The following is a 13101-nucleotide window of genomic DNA, read 5'->3' as shown; positions in this document are numbered from 1 at the left end:
TTTTTGGATCGATTCGTTGTAGTCTACCTCGACGACATCGGCATCTATAGCAAGACATTGGAGGAGCATGTCGAACACTTGAAGCAAGTGTTCTTGGTATTGCGAGACAATGAGCTCTATGTTAAAGAAGAGAAATGCTCATTTGCCCAGACGGAGGTTCCTTTCCTTGGCTACATTGTTGGAGGTGGCAAGATCTGGATGGATCTGGACAAGATTCGAGCCATTGAAGAATGGAAAGTGCCAACCAAGGTGATGGAGCTGAGGTCATTCCTAGGCTTGGCCAACTATTATCGGCGTTTTGTCAAAGGATACTCTAAAATCGCCACCCCCTTGACCGAGTTATTTAAGAAAGACAAGAGGTGAGATTGGAGCTCAAAGTGTCAAAGTGCCTTTGAAGAACTCAAGCTTGCTATGATAAGTGAGCCAGTCTTGGTGTTACCTGATCACACCAAGTCCTTTGAAGTATTCACCGATGCATCCGACGTTGCTATTGGTGGGGTCCTAATGCAAGAAGGACATCCGGTTGCTTATGAAAGCTGGAAGATCAACGAGACTGAAAGGCGATACACGGTCCATGAGAAAGAGATGACGGTGGTTGTGCACTGCTTGCGCACATGGCGACATTATTTACTTGGGTCCAAGTTCATAGTGTTTACCGATAATGTTGCCAACAGTTACTTCCTAACCCAGAAGAAGTTATCACCGAAGCAGGCTCGATGGCAAGAGTTTCTTGCCGAGTTTGATTTGTCCTTCGAGCACAAATCCGGGAAAGTAAATTTCGTAGCCGATGCCTTAAGCCGAAGGTACAACATGGAGCTTGTAACCATGCCGACGGGACAGATACGAGAACGCATCAAGAAGGGGTTGTCACATGATACAATGGCCACTTCGTTGATTGAGCTTGCCACTAAGGGTAAGACTCAGAATTTTTGGCTCGAGGGAGGCTTATTGTATGCTCGAGGACACCGCCTCTACGTGCCGCAATTTGAAGGATTGCGAAAGGAGCTCATGAAGGAATGTCACGATTCCAAGTGGGCGGGACATCCGGGGATCTACCGGACTTTGGCCTTAATAACAGATCACTATTACTGGTCGCACATGGGCAATGATGTTGAGGCCTATGTGAAGACATGTCTTGTGTGCCAACAAGACAAGATAGAGCAGAAGAAACCAGCTGGATTATTGCAGCCTTTGCCAATCCCTGAGAGACCATGGGAGAGTCTTTCCATGGATTTTATTGTCAGTCTGCCGGTTACCGATGGATTTTCTAGCATCATGGTAGTGATCAATAGATTTTCCAAGTATGGAACGTTCATCCCAGCATCCAAAGTATGCCCAGCCGAGGAGGCCGCTCGACTTTTTCTAAAGCACGTGGTAAAATACTGGGGCGTACCGAAGACGATTATCAGTGATCGGGACACAAGGTTCACTGGGAGGTTCTGGAAGGAGTTGTTCAAGTTGATGGGATCAAGCTTGAACTTCTCAACGAGTGTTCATCCACAGACGGATGGGCAGACAGAGAGAGTGAATGTGCTCGTAGAGACGTACTTGAGGCACTATGTGAGTGCCACACAACGCGACTGGCCGAAATTGTTGGATATAGCCCAATTTTCCTACAATTTGCAGAGAAGTGAAGCGACCAATCAAAGTCCATTCGAGATAGTTACCGGGCAACAACCGCTCACACCAAATGCAATCGCGACTGGATACAAGGGGCCAAATCCAACAGCATACCAATTTGCCAAGGAGTGGCAAGAACAACATGAACTAGCCCGAGCTTGTTTGCACAAGGCCGGGAAGCGAACCAAGAAGTGGGCGGATCGAAAGTGTCGGGTCGTTAATTTTGAGGTTGGTGACCTAGTCCTTGCCAAATTAAGTGTCATCTTGTGCAACCCATATTATAAAGGGCTTGTGCGAAGATACGAGGGGCCGTTCAAAGTTCTAAAGTGAGTAGGCACCATGGCCTACAGATTGGAGTTAACTCCAACCATCAAAGCTCATCATGTGTTCCATATGAGTTTTTTGAAGCCCTACCATCAAGATAAGGAGGAGCTAGATTGAGGCAAGTCACACCGAGCGCCAGTCGGGGTAAAAGTCTCTTACGAGAAGGAAGTAGAAGCCATCCATGCGGAGAGAGCCGTTCATCGAGTGGGACATCGACCAAGGCATGAATACATTATTCAGTGGAAGGGACTTCCAAAGAGTGAAGGAAGTTGGGAGCCTTTCGAAGACTTATGGCAATTCCGAGATAAGATTGATCAGTTTCATTCTAGCCGCGCGACGAGGGCGTCGCTAGAACTAGTGGGGGAGAATGCCACGGACCGCCAGCCCATGACCGAGCTAAACTCATTCCAGGCTGCCAGGGACTATCTTTTCCACGTTCTGGGCCTTCTAGAAGACCCAAGTGAGCTGACCCAATCCACCTTGGAGATATGATAATTGTTTAGCATTATCTTAGAAGATAATGATGACAACTCATTGCCCACTTGTTGTAAATAGTGTAGAGCTCTCATCTTAGCCATTGATGTACTTAATCCCAACCGTTCATTGTAGGGGACTCCAACTATAAAAGGAGGCTCACCCCCCTTCATTCACACACCTCAAGTTGAGAAATACAAACTAGTATTCACTCTCAAATCTCTATTCTTCCTTTGTGCGCCCATCTCTTTGTTTCCCCATTCCCATTGGGTTTTCCAACGTTCTAAGCATTCTAGCTTAGTGAAGGTTTGGGTCACTTAGCCGATTTTCGACCTTGAAAACGTCTAAGGCCGCACGAGCTTGCTAGCAACAGTCTAGCCCCGTGACACAATGCTATTGTTCTCTCGTGGATCATCAACTCGGTTAGCCAAGATTTGTCCGTGGGAATTATTTTCGCGACGAGTGCGGTTGCTGTTTAGGAAGATTTGAGGGAAAGATTCGACAAAGTGGATGGATCTAGGGTTTATTTTCTTCATCGTATGATTGCAACACATGTTCAAGGTGATTCCTCTGTTTCAGTTTATTATACTCAACTCAAATTGATGTGGGATGAATATAATGCTTTAGTCCCTTTTTCCTCTTGTGAGTATGAACTTGCTCGTCAAAATTCAGTCCAAATTCTTCAGTAATTTTTTTCCAGTTTTTAATGGGTCATAATGAAATTTATTCTGCCATTCGAAGCCATATTCTGATTATGAATCTCTTCCCACAGTAAATCAAGCATATTTGATGATTATCCAAGAGGAATCCCAACGTATGGATCTAGCTTCTGGTAATGATCATGAGGTTTCTATTATGTTTTCTAGTTCGTCTAAGGAGCAAGTTCGGCGTAAGTTTTCGGGCGTTTGTGATTATTGTCATATAAAGGGGCATCGGCGAGATAATTGTTATCGGCTAATTGGTTTTCTAGCCGATTTTAAATCACAAATAAGGTCACTCCGGCGGTTATGGTTGTTTATTCAGAGTCCATTGAGAGTTTCAGTCAAGATTTTGGTCCTTTAGTTCAATCTCCAGTTTTGGCTATGCCTACCTTCACATCTGAACAATATAGTCAGTTATTGAGTTTGCTGAATTGAGCTTCTTCTTCTTATTCCAATGTGAATCTCGAAGATACGATGATTTGTAATGTGTCTGCTACTAACTCACCTGTTCACTGGATTCTTGATACAGGAGCTAATGATCATATTATATCCGATTTCAAGAGTATGTTAAATTTATTTCGTCACAAAATTTTCTCAAAAAAATAACTTTTGACAAATTTATTTAGTCATAATAACAATTTATAACAAATATTAATTTATCAATATTAAAAGTTATGACAAATAATATTCTTTCACGATAATAAATTGTAACAAATTTATTTAGTTACAATAACATAGTAAATTTAGTCAAAATAAATTTTTATGTCAAATTTATTTTGCCACAATATTTTATCAAAATAAAAATTTCGGAAAAATTTATTTAATCAAAATAATAATTTATAAAAAATATTAATTTCACATCATAAAAAATTGTGACAAGTAATATTATTTCACAATAATAAATTGCAACAAAATGATTTAGTCACAATAACACATTAACTTTAGTCAAAGTAAACAATTATGTCAAATTTATTTCGTCCCAATATTTTGGCAAAATAAAAAATTGTGACAAATTTATTTAATCAAAATAACAATTTATAACAAATACTAATTTCTCATTATAAAAAATTGTGACAAATAATATTCTTTCACAATGCCAAATTGTAAAAAAATTATTTAGTCACAGTAAAAAAGTTATAAAAAATATTTAGTGCCGAAATAAAAGTAGTGAGAAAATAAATTTTGTTGTAATATGCCTTTTTGTCACGAAAACCTTTTTTTGTTTGATGTTATAATTTAACTTAATTGTGACGAAATTTACTTTTTGTGATAAAATAATTATTTTATTTTAACAAATATTTTGTCTTTGTAAGTTACATTTAGTGACGGAATAGCAACTATGACAAAAATAATTTTTGTTGCCTTATGTATTTTAGTCACAAAAATCCTTTATATTTGATGTTTAAATATAAGTTAGTTATGATAAAATGTACTTCTCGTGATGAAATGGTTAATTGATTGTGACAAATATTTTATTGCGATAAGTTAATTATAGTAACGAAATTTCATTATTACAATAAATATTATAATATGGTAACGAACACAATTTTGTCACAATATACTTTACATGACAAGGTTGTTCTAACAAATATGGTAACAAATAAAATTGGTCAGAATAAATATATCGTGATAAATTTAGTACTTTTAATGATAAATAATTTTGTTGAAACAATCTAAATTTCTTTTAGTGAGAAGTCTTGATTTGAAAAGAGTCGGGTTGTAATTATTTAATTATTTATTTTACTTATTTGGCTTTCTAAATTGGGGCTCATCTTTTGTAAATGATTATGGTTTTATACTTTATGTAAGTGTTTTTAAAGTGAGTATTTTTTAACGTAAAAAAAGAATGGTTAGTCACTTTGGTGATTTCGTGTTTGAATCATCAAGATTAGTTGTTACAATCTTAGTGTTCATTTTTTTCAATCGTATTTATTTATCGTTAATCGTTCTAATAACTACAACAATATTTAAATGTTGAAATAAAGAATGCAATAATAAATAGATATTTTGATTGTTTTAAGGCTAAAACTACATGCACAGAAGCAATAGAGCGAGAAAACATGGTCATAATAAATGACATGTAACACTTTTAAATTTTTAATTTCAAAATTTAACTGATATCAATATCAAATTATAGGTCCACAATTTTGTACTTGTTCCATAGATGTTGATATGAAGCCCCTCTAGGAACCTCTTACACCTCAAGGACTTCAACCAACTCTTGAGCGTAACGGCTCAACCGGAGGATATCTCTCTCATACTCGTATACTGGGCAGTCACCTTGAACTAGCTGAGAGAAATGCATCCTCAATCCATTTACATATGCCTCACAGATATACTTACCTCTGAACTCACTCAAGAACTGATCCCACGTAGGTACCTCTAGCTGTAGAGTCATCTCTACAGTCTCCCACTAATCGATAACAACACCATTAAGCAAAGAAATGACGCACTGTAACTTACCTTTTGAGGTAAGGTGAAGTTGTCTCAAAATCCACATGGTCTCTTTTAACCATTGATTGACCGAAATCGGATCATCATCGCCTGAACCGTAGAAGTCAACTATCTTATGCCTCCTCAGTCTCTCTACTGGGGTCTCTATTGGCACTAACATATTTTGGTTGACTGGGAGCAACCTACGTTCTAGGAATAACGTCCACTATCTCAATGAGAGTGGAAGTCAAACCTCTAAAGAATGTCGCATCTATGACTTCAACGCCTAACGAAACCCCCCGATCCCTTGCCCTAGGTAGGAACTCCTCATTGACGCTTTCAGGATAAGAGGCTTGGCTCTTCATCCTATCCTCGAGACCACGCTCGACACTATCGGTGTAACACCCCCAATCCGTACCCAACCCGGATACGAGTCCGAGACGTCACATTGATTTTTTAAAACAACATTCTTACAAAATAACAAAGCATTTGGACTTTTATTAAGAAAATACGATAATATACTGTTGAATTATGTTTCGTTATAATAAATTTAAGCAAAAAGATGTTTTTATGAATAATATTATACCGTATGAATAGTAACGATACTGTTTAAACATTACTGTGAACAGTAATGAACAGTACTATGAATAGTGTATCGATGCACTGCTACAGTACCATGAACAATGTATCAATGCACAAAACATCGAATTTAAAATGTGTATCGATGCACTGCTACTGTGTATCGATGCACTGCTATAGTAATTTCAGCAAAACATTCATAAAACTCATAAAAGCTTAACTTTTCATCCCTAAAAAGTTACTATTTACATAAATACATTTAAAACATTACAAAACTCCATCATATGATTTTACAAAACCGATTAGAGCATATCGGATTCAAATATTTATTTACATGGCAACCACTATCAGTATTACAAAATACATACTATTCAATTCTTTTCTGATCTGATTTTTGGAAAAGAGAACTGACATGTCTTGCTTAACTTTTATCATTCTTCCTCTTTTTGAAACCTACGTGTGAAACAATCACACGCTAAGTTGTTGACTTAGTGAGACATATAAAACATATAATGTAAACTCTTACTTAAAGCAATGCATGTACAATTAATACTATCATATCATACAAAACCATATAACATTTCATATAATTAAACATATTCATATACATAACTCATCATTTCCATCCTTACCTCATTCCATTATAACATGTCACACACATATATATCACATACATTATTTTTATATTATTGCTTCATTAGCCCATGTATATTTTTGAGAACTTAAGGTATGTGAGTACATTGAGGTTGTGCACAAATGCTGTCAGCACAGCTCATATAAATTTAACCTAAGTGCCACGTAGAATTTGCAGCGAAGTGCCGCATAGAAATGCACCGTAGTGCCATATAAGATTGTCCATAAGGATCACATAGAAATTCCTTAAATATCATATACATATACCAAGGATCAAGTAGGTGTCTCAAAATACCTCATACATATTCCAAAGAATACATATATATCCCGAAGGACCACATAGACCCTCTACTCATGGCATGCCAACTATACCTCTAGCTCTCATGACACATAACATGGGCATTACTTTATGCTTATCATTTCACATAAACACATAGTTCACTTTCACATATCACATAGCTTATGTCATATAACTTGGATCATATATGCATATAGTCACGTAGATCACTTTTGCATAGCTTATATCAACGTTCATAAGATTACATCCAGTCACGTAGTTCATTTCCATATAATTCACATGTACCTATATTCTTTTTCATATAATCACATAGTCGTATAATATTTCATATGACCTCATATAACACATCACATAGATACCTACTCAAATAGTCATAGTTACATAGCACTTAAATTATTCTTATTTACATAATTCATGGTCATATAACTTCTATCACAAATTCCCTTATTTTATCTCTTGTTCTCATATGTTCATATTTATCATATAACACATAACTTTTATTGCATATTTATCTCGCATTCCTACATCCCTAATTCATAATATAGTTTATATCGTATCATTTATCTTATTCTTTATTTCTTGGTATGAATTTATATTACATAACTTATGTCATATTTATAAACATATATCTTATATTATATGTGCATATCATCAATTTATAATCAAGTTTCCTAAGTGATATATTATTCCCAGATCATTCTATGATTCAATCTTATCTAGTTTTCTTCAATTCTCCATAAATCATATAACTCTAATGCACTAATTCTCATAATTGATCATACCACTATGCACTTGTCTAATTCATGTTTCTATTATTCATATAACCTTTACATATGTTTACCTAGTTCCTATTGTTCTCAGGAATTCACTTTCATCATATTCTCCAATTGTTACACATTTTATTTTATAACCATATATTCACAGTCTTATATTTAATTTTCATATAACTTTTAATGGTTCTCTTATAACTCTTCATATTCATATATTTTCATTTCCATATATCACATAGATCTTATCTTTTATACTCACATAAACCACATAGCTCATACCAGAACATATCAACTCATATAATTAAGCATACATACATTTAATGTCATTCACATACTTATGTTTATGACTTCATGCACTAGACTTATAGGAAATAGACTTATCGCAAGTCAAATTTCCATATAATCCTATATTCAAATAAGATGCACTCATCTGGCCTCACTAGTCAATACCGATCTCTTATCTTTCCCCCTGATCGATCTTACTTGTCAATGATTCTGAAACTCGTTTAGGCTTTGTATCTACATAAATATAATTTTTCAGACAATTATCAGAAGTCTAAACCTTGTAATTTGATACTAATAGCTTAAATGAATTTAATGAATCAATATCCAATTTTTCCTTTAGGGGGTATCGATGAACTATGGGTGCATCGGTACCCAAAATAGCTTTGAAATTCCCATGCATCGATGCCTGCCTGTGTGTATCGATGAACCCCTGAATGCATCGATGCACCCCTGAATGCATTGATGCACCTTACAGTTATTCTTCAAAATTTGGTCTTAGTGCATCAATACCTATTCATAGTGTATCGATGCACCTGTTCAGAATAAATTGGTTTCACCCAAATATCATCTACACTTCACCCAAATTTTCATATATACAACCCTTATTATGCTACTAAACTCATTTATAATAACTTTAACTAATTTCTATCATTCCAACACTTTATAATCTCACATGTTTCATCCAAATTCTTAAAGCTAAGAATCATACCAAATTTTCAATGTAATCCAAACTTATTTCTAACACTTATAACTTCTTATTCACACCTAGGACAAGTCAAATTCCATCTAAAAGTTCTTTTATTAACTCTTTTCCAGAAATTCACTTAAAAACTAATTCTCTTTAATCTTTCATAACTTCTTCATCTTTTGATTTTAAGATAACTTAAGCTTTTCTTAAGCTTAAATATCACTTAAGGATAAAAATCCATACTTAAAATCAGTAAATAATCAACTAATCAGAAAACTTACCTTGGCTTGGGTGTTTCACGTTGGAGAAGAAGAAGAATATGAAACAATTGTGTGGAAACTTATTTCCTCAAAATGGATTCCACATATTTCCCTTATCTTATAAGAGAAATAAAAAATCTTTCATGTCAAATGACCATTTTGCCCTTTAATTCTTTTAATAATTACTAACAATTTTCAGGAAATATTTCCAAATAAATCATTGAACTATTCAACTATTCTACTTTAATCACCAGATTCTAAAATTTTACAATTTAGTCATTAACCCGATATTGAGGATGTTACAATCAGTCATCGCAACGCTCTACAACATAGATTAAGAAATGAGAACCATCATGATTCTAGACTTATACAAGTACTTTAAGTACCTAGGAACATGTATTCACAAACACTTCTCTAAAATCGACTACTAAGTCCTAGGAGTGACACAACCTGATACTCTGATACCACTAAACCTAATACATATACTCGATTGGGCCTAAAGTGTAACATCCCAAAAGTCGGGTTAGTGATTAAAATACAAATTTTAAAAACTTGGTGCTCAATTTCGAAATAAGTTAAAAGTTCAGGAATTTAATTGAAAATATTTTGTAAAGGATGGTTTAGTAAAGATTGAAAGAAAGAATGTTAAAATGGTCATTTAACAAGAAAGATTTTTATCTTTCTTTTGTAGGTTATATAAACGTGGGAAATAAGGGAAAAGTTTCCAGAGAACTCTCCTTTCTTCTTCACCGTGAAGACATAGGCAAAGGTGAGTTGGTTTTCTTTTGGTTAATTCTTAAAAGTCAAACATGGTTTTGGTTAATAAAACATTAGGAAAGAGTATGAAATAAAAAAGAAGCATGGAAACTTAAAGAGTGATAAATTATGGTTGATTTAAGTTAAGAAGTGAATAAGTAAAATTATGAATAAGGATATATAAATGAATTCAAAAGTTGAATTTGACTTGTCATATGGAAGAGTAAGAAGTTATAAGTGTTAGAATTAACTTTGGATAATATGAAAATTTTGGTATGATTCTTGAATGCTATGTGGAGGAGTGGATTTTTAAGTTAAAGAGGTATTGAATGAAAATTAATTGGTTTAAGTAAGTATATGCAAGTTAAGGATACAAAAGGGGTAGAAATATGAAGTGTTTGAGATGAAATGAAGTAATTTTTGTGCTGAAAATATGATTTATAGGCTAGGGGTATCGGTACCCATTCAACAGGTACCGATACCCTCTCAAACGAAAAGAATCACATAATGTAATGAGGGTACCGATACCCTAAGGAGGGTATCGGTACCCTCTACAGGAGAAAGTGAATTTTTGGTTCGTTAAATTAGCTTAAGTTATTAATATCAAGTTATAAGGTTTAGGATTCTGATAATTGTCTCAGAAATTGTGCTTATATAGATATTGAGTCTAAACAAGTTTCGGAACATTGGGCAAGTAAGATCGATCGAGGAAAGATAAGAATCAGTAGGGACTAGTGAGGCCATATGAGTGCATTTTATTTTAATATAGGATTATATGGAAATTGGACTTGCAATAAGTCTAATTCCTATAGTTGTAGTGCATTAAGTCATGAATATAAGTATGTGAATTTCCTGATTTGAATGTATTCATGATTATATGTATTGATATGTTTTTGTATGTGCTATATGATTTATGTAAAAATACTATTATGTGATATATGAAAATGTAATGTAAACTACATATAAATGGTGAAACGTGTAAATATATGTACATAGAGAGAAATAATAGAATCAAATATAATCCATATAGTAATGAAATATGAGACTATGTGAATATATGTCTATAAGATAGATTAGGTAAAAATAGGAGAATATGATATAAGTGAGTTTATGAGAAGCGATATGAACTGGGTAAGCATGTATAAAAGTTATATGAACAATAGAAACATGAATTGGGTAAGTACATAGTTAGGTGATCATTTATATGAATTAGTATAATATAATTATATGATTTAATAAGAATTGAAATAAGCTAAATAAGATTGATCATAGAATGAAATGAGAATAATATATTAATTAGGAAGCTTGAACATAAGTGATAATACGAACATATAAGATAAGCTATAAGGGGAAAACTCATGTACTTGAATAAAATTATGACATATAGGGTATATGAAATTGAACTAAGTAAATAGATTAGATTAATATATATATATATATAAGTGAAATGATAGAAGTGATACGTGTTTATAAGTATGTCATAGATTACATGATATAGGTAAATATAATTGAATGAAGCTTAAGCTATATGAGATTATATAAGTTATTAAATATGATATATGTGATTATGAGAATAAGAACATAAACCATGTGAATACAAGTATAGGTTAAAGGATATATATATATCTATGAGTTGGAATAATGTTATATGATTTATTCTAGGATAAATTATGAGACTATATGTGAAATGAAATGAGTACATATTTATATGATGAGATGGTGAACTATATGCACACGTGAATATATATCTATGAGAAGACATAAGAATAAGATATAAGATATAAGCAAGGTGATAAGAAATGTGAAATGACGTGTAAAGTTAATATAAGTTGTGTAAAAGTGATCTACGTGATTATATATACATGTAATCCAAGTTATGTGACCCATGATACGTGAAAGGTGAAAGTGAATTATGTGTCTATGTGAATATGTGAAATAACATAAATAATAATGCCCATGTTATGTGTCATGAGAGCTAGGGATATAGTTGGCATGCCAACAGTCGAGGGTCTACGCGGTCTTTCGGGACATATATGTATTCTTTGGAACATGTATGAGGTCTTTTCAGACACATATTTGGCCCTTAGCATATGTATATGATTCTTAAGGAATTTTGTACGTGGTCCTTAGGGACATCTTATATGGCACTTTGGTGCATTTCTACGCGGTACTATGGTGCAATTCTACGTGGCACTTTAGTGGATTTATACGAGCTGTGGTGACATCATTAGTGCACAACCTCTATAGACTCACATATCTATAGTTCTCACAAGTGTACATGGGCCATTAAAGATGTAATATGAGAAAATTCTATGTGATGTTATATATGTTTGTTTGGGTGATATATTATTATATGATGTGTATATGTATTAAAGATAATAATATATGATAAGGTGATGAACGTAAATGATGATGTGTGTATTACGTGGTTAAATAAGTCATATATTGGTTAAAAACGTTAGGTACATGAGAATATGATTACGAGATATAAATGATAATATAATTGATAGTGAAATAAGGTTAATGATGGAAATGATGAATGATGTGTTATGTGTACATTTGATTATATGTAATGTTATATTGTTTTGTGTGATTGCATGATATGATATGTACATGCATGGTTAAGTAGTTAGAATTACCTTTATACGTTTAATGCCTCACTAAGTCATCGACTTAGCATGTGAGTGTTTCACACGTAGGTTCCGAGAAGCGTTAAGAGAAGCTAAGAGGAGCGAGACAGGTCAATCACTCCTTTACGAAAGTTTAGATCAGAAAATATTTGGAAATTTATGTATATTGTTATATTAATTGTAGTTGGAATGTACTAAAATAATTGTATTGAATATGCTCTGATAGATTTTGTAAAATCAAATGTTTTAATTAATCATTTACTTTCTCGAAATTTGGAATTTTTTTTAACCAATTTGTAAAGAAAAATATTTTGAAAAGTCAATGAGACACCTCAGACTCTTCATAACCGTCTTTCGGTTGGGCCTCGAATTGGGCTTCGACTTGAAATAATTTGGTTGGGAGTCGCAATCGATCATTTATTTTATGAAAAAATGGGTTGATCGGATACCTTATTTCTTACCTGATCTGCGTCGTACCAAAGATGTGTCGGATTCGAGAGTCGATTACAGTCAAGGAAGGGTTAGCACCCTTGAACTGCCCTTTCGGTACTATGTAATTTCCAATTGTCTTTAATTAAGAAAATTAAAAGTTTAGCTTGAAAAGTAAAATAACGATCCCAAATACTTACCCTTGATAATTTTAAAAGTGT

This window comes from Hibiscus syriacus, unplaced genomic scaffold (genome assembly GCF_006381635.1).
Source record: "Hibiscus syriacus cultivar Baekdansim isolate YM2019G1 unplaced genomic scaffold, ASM638163v2 tig00112888_pilon, whole genome shotgun sequence".
Classification (NCBI taxonomy): domain Eukaryota; kingdom Viridiplantae; phylum Streptophyta; class Magnoliopsida; order Malvales; family Malvaceae; genus Hibiscus; species Hibiscus syriacus.
Note: the sequence above shows the minus strand (reverse complement) of the source record.